This window comes from Mytilus californianus, unplaced genomic scaffold (genome assembly GCF_021869535.1).
Source record: "Mytilus californianus isolate M0D057914Y unplaced genomic scaffold, xbMytCali1.0.p SCAF_11, whole genome shotgun sequence".
NCBI classification, from domain to species: domain Eukaryota; kingdom Metazoa; phylum Mollusca; class Bivalvia; order Mytilida; family Mytilidae; genus Mytilus; species Mytilus californianus.
The window spans coordinates 8,920,130-8,928,298 of record NW_026262593.1 but is presented as its reverse complement, the minus strand read 5'-3'; the positions used below and the strand labels follow the sequence as shown (position 1 = coordinate 8,928,298).

General features: G+C 32.4%; 1 long non-coding RNA gene across 1 annotated transcript; it reads right to left on the bottom strand.

Annotated features, from left to right (window-relative positions):
• Positions 1-327: 327 nt before the first annotated feature.
• On the bottom strand, positions 328-2,381 carry LOC127720952 (uncharacterized). Its single transcript, XR_007991002.1, has 3 exons — positions 2,067-2,381; positions 849-994; positions 328-427 (listed from the first exon to the last, which is right to left on the bottom strand). It is a non-coding gene; the product is annotated as an uncharacterized LOC127720952 (long non-coding RNA).
• Positions 2,382-8,169: the final 5,788 nt, after the last annotated feature.

Sequence of the window (8,169 nt, the reverse complement as noted above, 5' to 3'; positions counted from 1 at the left end):
ATCTGCATCTGAATAACAACTGCTGTCATACTGATCTTTACCCCACATTTCCTTTTACAATTGTTTGTTGATTGCAGTTGAATCTACATATATTTTGTTTACTTTTGTCGGATTTATGTATCATTGACATAACCCTATTTTTTGTAATACCTTGAACACGTAATAATTTGTCATGGTTTTTTTCTGATTTTAATCTTTGTGCATTTTTTTGAGAAGTATTTCTTGATCTCATGTTTGATCACATGTAGCATCGGACATTTTTTTTCTGAAGTTTTTTGACTGTTTTCTTTGCTGCCTTAGTCAACACTATACAAGATAGAATTACAATTATAAATGCAAAACATTTATTCAATATTTTCATATCACTGTTCTTTTTCAAAGTTTCTTTTGTTCCATTCTTTTTATTTCTTTTGACATCTGCTGGCTTCTGTAAAATAAAGTGTAAACAAATTAGTCCTCCTGTTTAGTGATTAAACGAGTGGAAATTCAGCTGATTTCATTGAATTACACAATAAACTATTTTTCTTCAATTTAATCCAGTGTTTTCACAAAAATATATTGAAAAGTGTCATCTAATCAGTGTTAATGGATTCAGAAGCAACAATTGTAGCTACTTTATACATCTGTAGAGTTTGGGGTGTATTATTATTACAAAAGTGTAACGGTAGATTTCACCAGTTTATAAAATAAGACATGTATACTACAATTTTCTCAACTTAGAGTAGCCAGCTGTGTAGGGCCTGTAACATTTTCTTGGTCTTACAAAAAAAAACAAGTTTCGTAATGGTAATTGTATATTTTAGCGCAAATACATGTACTATAGATTGAGGATTTTAAAGAATAAATACCTTCATAAAATTTGCTCCTCCAGGATGGTTTGAATCATTTCTAAGCTTATATTCTTCTATATAATCCCCATTTCCATTCTCAATTTTAATCTGCATTTCTGAAAATCTATCCTAAATTTTGGTACGTCTAATCATGCTAATTAATCCTACAAAAGTTTAAATAAACAAAATAAATAAAATACAGGTAAGAAAAAAGCACATTGTATTAGTCATCTACAAAGGCCACAACATTCAAAAATAAACAGCTGCACCATGAGCGCAAGATACGCCCGTCGCATTTTTCGAAGAAAAAAGTTCAATCATTTCTCAATGTCAAATCAGAAATTCATGAAAATTGAAAGGGAGCTTAAGTCAATAGATATAAACTATTCACCAAAGTTTAAAGAGAACTGCTGAAAGCGTTTTTGAGTTATTGTCCGAAAACTAGAAAATCCACGCAAAATTTAAAAAGTTTTATTCAAATTGGTTAAAGCATTTATGAGTTAATGTCTGAGATGTTGACGACAGACATACTGACAACGGTATACCATAATACGTCCTGTAAACCGGCGTATAATTAAAGACAATTCAAACAATGAAACTAATGGCATAATTTATAAAACAAATATGTCAGAAATGAACCGACAACTACTAAATCAAACTTCTGTCTTGGGACCGGCACATAAATAATAATCTTGGGCTGGGCTGTAGGGCTAAACACAAATGTACAAGTTACATAAACAATATATTATAGCACAGGGGCGCGTATCATAGATATTTTGGGGCGGAAATATGTGCCAGTCGACTGGTATGCGTTATATATTGTGTGTTTATAGCTAACCATTGCGTGTTTGAGATTCCCTTGACTAGTAGATACGTAGCCAGCAATTTAGCTAAGGAAGTACTGCTTAAATAGCTCAGTCTGTTAAATCCAACAAAGCGTCAAAGGGCTGACTTGTAACACAGAACTTTTCAGACATGCTCACTGGTTACAAGTGATTACATTTATGAATTTTAAAATCATATAAATAACCCTTAAGTTTAACCCCTTTTGTATAATTCATAATATTCACTGGACATAAACATCATAACATCTAGGTAGACTAAATCATCACCCCCCTTTTTGCATTGTGCTTGCTTACACTCGTATTAATTCTTGGAATATATTAATCAAATTAATCAAGATATTTCCAGAAGCATAACAATGTTTTATAAATGTGAACTAGTGTCATATCTTACCAGTTTTAACGCATGATAAGGTTATTCTTTTTTTGTACGTTTCCTTTGTCTTTGTTTACAGCATGGTAAATATAACTTCCGGTTACTGGTTTCCAAAATTGCTTCGGATCATGTTCGTTGGTCATCGGGAACAGTTAGATTTTAAATGTGTAAACTTTTGTTGTCGGTACTGGAACAGAAAATCCGGAAAATAGCAATACGTGCACTGTAAAAGGCTATATGGGAAATACCGCTTCAATCACTTGTCATTTGATGAAATAAAGTTTTTCTTCCATAACCTAAATTAATGTTTGCAAAATATTGTTTAAACATTTTCTATTAAATGTTTTTAGGTAAATGTATTCATAATATTTTAAAAAAAATGTTGTTAAAATATTAGCAACAAAATGTTTTATAAATTCATTTTCTCAATATTAAATGCGTAACGTTTTTTAAATGTTTTTGGGTAAATGTATTCATAATATTATTTTAAAATGTTGTTAAAATATTAGTAACAAAATGTTTTATAAATTCATTTTCTCAATATTAAATGCGTAACGTTTTTAAAATGTTTTCATCAAATATTATGAAGAAATGTTGTTAAAATATCTTAAAGGCATGTTATTAAAACATTTCATGAAACATTTTTAGAAAATGTTTTAAAAACATCGCAGCAATATTGTTAAGAATGTTTTACTCATATGCTTTTAAAATGTTTTTCAGAGGTAGAACGTACATATCTTCTGAACATTTATAAAACATTCAAACAAAATATCTTAAAAAATGTCATTGAAAACATTTTCATGAATATTCTTACATCATTGTAAAAACATTTTCAAAAAATGTTTTAAATAAATGTTTTTAAAATACAAGAAAAAATATCTACATAACATAACGAAAATATTTTTTCGACAACGTTTTGAGACGACATTTATACAACCTTATAAAAATGTTTTGAAAATGTTTTGTGCTACCTGGGCATGTCTGTCTGAATTGACGGGGATATTAAATATTGTACAAATTATTGTTGTTATCATTACTAGTGTGATACCGAGAAGCAGACACTTAAAAAAAATGAAATAGGAAAACAATCACACAGATTGAGAAGGAGAATCATATTGGATAATTCCTTTCTCATATTTGTATGGATTATACCTTGAATCGATACACACACACACACACACACACACACACACACACACACACACACACACACACTAATAATGATAAACACCGGTGCATCGTTTATCAATATAACCTATTGAAAGTTAAAACACGCTTTCAATATTGATTGAACAATTATATTATAAAATTCGAGATTAAATACCTTTCAAAATTTCACCCCAGAAATAGTTAGATGTAAAATACTATTTTGTTCCATTAATGTAACGATTTGATTTTAAAAAACCAACACGATGATCATGTTTACAATTTCAAATATGGCGGATTTATTGACAAGGTCACTACGTACATTAATGGACAAGTTTAAACACGCTTTCAATATTGATTTAATAATCATGTTATCACAGCTTAATCGTCTTTAGCCGTAGGTGAATAGATAAGTTTTGATACACATTTAAATGGGTTTACCTGTATATCTATTAATAGACTGGGAATTTTCATCGAATAAATTAAATTAAAAAAAAAAAAGTATATACTTATCATTACCACAAACGTAATTAGTAACACTTGATAATGAATTAATTAAGCTTATCATTGAAAGAAATTAATTGATTTAATCAATTAATGTCATAATACCGAAAATTGACGTCATAGAAATTAGCCTCACAAAGGGAGGCTACCTTTTCCCCATAGGGTTAACATTAGCAAAAAGTCGCCAGAACCCCCACTTCCCCCACTACTTATGGTAACGACAGATGACACATGTTGAGTATGATATGATTACTAAAAACGCCACATATGAAGTAGCATATAGCTACAATGGGCGGCACACGTTGAGTAGGATATGGTTATGACGAATGCCACATATGAATTAGGATATAGTTACGACGAACGGCACATGTTGAGTAGGATATGGGTACGATGAATGCCACGTGTGGAGAGGAATATGATTACGACAAATGCCACATTTGAAATAAGATAGTGTTACCCTTCCGGAGCATATACGATGTTGGTTAGATTTGTGTCGCACAGTCTTCGTCCTTCTCGAAAGAGAGAGAGAAAGAGAGAGAGAGAGAGAGAATCTTTAATGATACAGATGCGATTTTTACACCAAACTAGCCTTTAATGAAGAAACATTTACATAAAACAAACTATATAAAATAAAAAGATGTGGTATCATTGCTAATGAAACAATTATCCACCAGTGTCCAAAATGACGTAGATTTAAGCAACTATGGATCAATGTATACTGTCTGATCTAAGCCCGACTTATTGACACAAGACTATCTTTATCATCAAGGTAAATTGAAATATCTTTGACCTTTTATTTTGGTTTACTTTACATCCCAACATGGTATGAAATAATCTAAACTTAGTCGTATACTTGAAATAGTACATATAGTAATTGACTGTATGTTACTTTACAACTCATGTTGACGACGTTTCCCTTTTCTCAAAGTACAGTTTTTTCCAAATATAAAATTAGGGAGATGTGACATGGTTACCAATAAGGCAACTACCAAACAGAGTAAAAATAAAGCGGATTTAAGAAAGTATAGCTCACCTTACTGCCTTCAACTATTGGTAAAACCCGCACTGTATAGTCAGCCATAAAAGGTCCTGAGACCACTGCAAACACAATAAAAAGCCCACGGCAAACAATTAACTGTCAGATTGTGTTTCAAGATAAAACCGATAAAAACTGTTCTAACATTGAACTATGTAAAACAGTTCTAGGTTGAAACTGCCCAAAACAGTTTGTTGGTAGTACAGCTTGTCAGAGAGTGAAAGCGCTTCAAACTCGATGGATGGATGTTTGGTTATATCTTACTTATCTTAAACATTATAGGAAATAAACAAGACACACTAAAAAGTTTGTCAGTAGTACCCGTGTTTCAGACATTGGCACTTATACCACATCTTCCTATTTATAGAAACATATTTTTGTTTTCATTGCTAATTTGTGTCTTAATACTATAAATTATTGTTTTAGCAAGATATTGTTAAAGTGGTCATAATTACAGCACTATTCGGAGTGTGCTTAGTAGTGGCGACCAAAACTTCTTGTTTCTTTGAACCAAATAGTGCCTCACATTGTGTAAATATTCTACTGTTACCAGAACGTCACATTGAATGTCGTAACTTGACTGGACGGTTACAGTTTACTGGATTAAGGAAGAAAGTAATTGGCGATATATGGATAAATGTTAATTTCAATGTAAGAAAAATTCTTTAAGGACGAAAGTCGCAGTATTTCGTCGCAGTATGCGAGACATAGGTATTTCTTTCCATCGGCGGCGGCGATTTAAACTTTTTGTATAAAGTATTAATTGTCAGAAGGTAGTAGTCACGGATGCTTTATATCTTGTATGCAGAAAGTATCCGACTGTCATATGTCCATTTTCCTTGACCTAATTTTTGAATGGTTCAGTGATTGCTTGAATTTCTCACTTATTACGAGTAAAATGATAACTATATTTGCTATATGGGTTCTTCGCAACGTCTACATGTCCGTCAGACAGGGTTCATCTGACCTCGACCTGATTTCAGTGATCATGGTTAAAGTTACGTGATCAGGTTCGTGTCCCAAATACTATAATCAGTAGGTCAACTATATGTTGTGGTATATGGAATGACTAGAATGGTTACATTTCAGAATGGCAAGTTTCGTCTGACCTTCATTGGGCAAAGTTAAGTTTTGTGTTTTGGTCTGTTTTTCAAGTACTGTATGCTATATGCCAACTACATTTGGTGGAATAATTGTACGGTGTTTGTCTGGAATGTATCATCAGATCTTGACCTCATTTTCGTGGTTCATTGGTCAAATTGAATGTTATTTTTTGTGTTTTGGCCTGTTTTTCAATTACCATAAGCAATAAGTCAACTATATTTGGTGTATTAAAAGATTGAAAGGTGTATATGTCTATCTGACCTTGATCTCATTGTCATAGATCTATAATGGTACATGTATATTTATGTGAGACTTTTAGTAAAACCTTGATCTTCAGCACTTTCAACATTAAAATAATAGTCAGTTAAGCAGGCGAGACATTCAGTGGTGTGTACTCTTGTGTTTTTTATATGTTTAACCGTTAATTTCTTTTTCAGTTCAATTCGTTGTTGTATCGCTTTTTCAAGGCCGCTTAAATACATTTCGGCTGTTTTCTGCTCTTAGGTGGGGTTGTTGTCTCTTTGACACATTCCCCATTTCACTCATTTAAATTCAATAAAATCTCTCAAAAGGCAAGACTTATATATGTTTTTTGGTGTGCAAAATGCAACCATATAAAACGTTTGTCTTTGAGTGTAAAAATAAAAAGGGCATAATAGTATATTCTTTCTATTACATCGTATAAAACAGTTGCATCGATAGTTTAAGTTCAATATGTGGTTCTATAACCTAAGTGATTACAAGATATACTGTATGTGCATTATAGCTACTATGAACCGTAGCTTTGGAAATAGGACGCTTCGAAACTCGCCGATACAAATATATTTAATTTTTGTCGACAATGTATACAATTATATTGATTTCATCCTGTAATTAACCCCTGGCACTTTAACGTTTAGTTGTTTAACAATTGGTTATCCAATATCTAATACAAATATTTTAAGGAGATCGACTTTTCGCCGATTTCTTATTTCAATTATAAAGTCTGAGTAATACGACAGGTGCAATTTGTGGAGCAGGAAATGCTTACTATATTGGGGAAAACATTGTCAAACCACCGACTTGTGGTGGGGTTAGGGTTGATCAATCTTATGTTTTCCATTCAACAGCATAAAACGTGAAATATTTGATGGTTTCAGTAGATTATATGTAACAGAATCCCAGGCATTACATAATTCCGGTTTATTCAAAGAATGGAATAAACAGACTAACGTACATTCTGCATGCAGCAATATTGAGCACATATGTATAATATGTATTGGACATGTCCTAAAATACCCTACAATCAAAACGCAAGAAGAAATAAGAATATCAACTAAACTATACTACTGAAAATGTTTTTAATTATTGTCGTTCTGAAATTCAGCATACAGGTTTCCGAACTATTTGAGAGCAAATGCACTGGTAACATTTTGTAGAAAAAAATTCAAACCACTACGTTTCTACTGGCATCCCTGGCATTCAATACGTAATCTGAAGATATTTTTCTCACCAAATCAGACCCTACGAAAATAGACATATATTAGTCTTAGATGCATGATTGTTTTTATCATTTATGTTTGGCTTTGAACTAGCTGTCAATAACTGCGAGTACATAGTGTCTTGTTTTGAAATTCAGCATACAGGTTTCCAAACTATTTGAGAGCAAATGCACTGGCAACATTTTGTAGAAAAAATTCAAACCACTACGTATGATCAGTTTCTACTGGCAGTCCTAGCATTCAATACGTAATATGATGATATTTTCCTCACCAAATCGGACCCTATGAAAATGGACATATTTTAGTTTTAGATGCATGCTTACGTCACCAGATCGACAATGTCGGGTGACATATTGCTTTTCCTCCGTTTCTTTATTATGGCACCCTCAACGGAGTTGGGGTGACATATTGTTATTATACGTTTCTTTTTTTCTTATTATAGCACCCCCAACGGAGTTGGGGTGACATATTGTTATTCTACGTTTCTTTATTTCTAATTTTTCTTATTTTTCCTCAACTTTTTTTCTCCAGCTTATATCTCGGAATTTTATGAACCAATGTTAATGGAACTATACAATAATGTTAACCAGCATGTGCAGATTTCCAATCGGGGTATGGCATTTTCAAGATGGCCGCCGTTATCATGGAAACAGCAGAAATGTCCAAAATTTCAAAATGCTCCAAACTTAATGAAACTTTACAACAATGTTAATTGGCATGTGTAGATGCACTCTTTGACTTTGGAATTTTCAAAATGTCTGCCGTTACCCTGGCAGTGAAGGGACGAGGGTGCTATCCGTTATTGCTCGCAATGACAAATCTAGTTATTTTTATTATGGCACCCTCAACG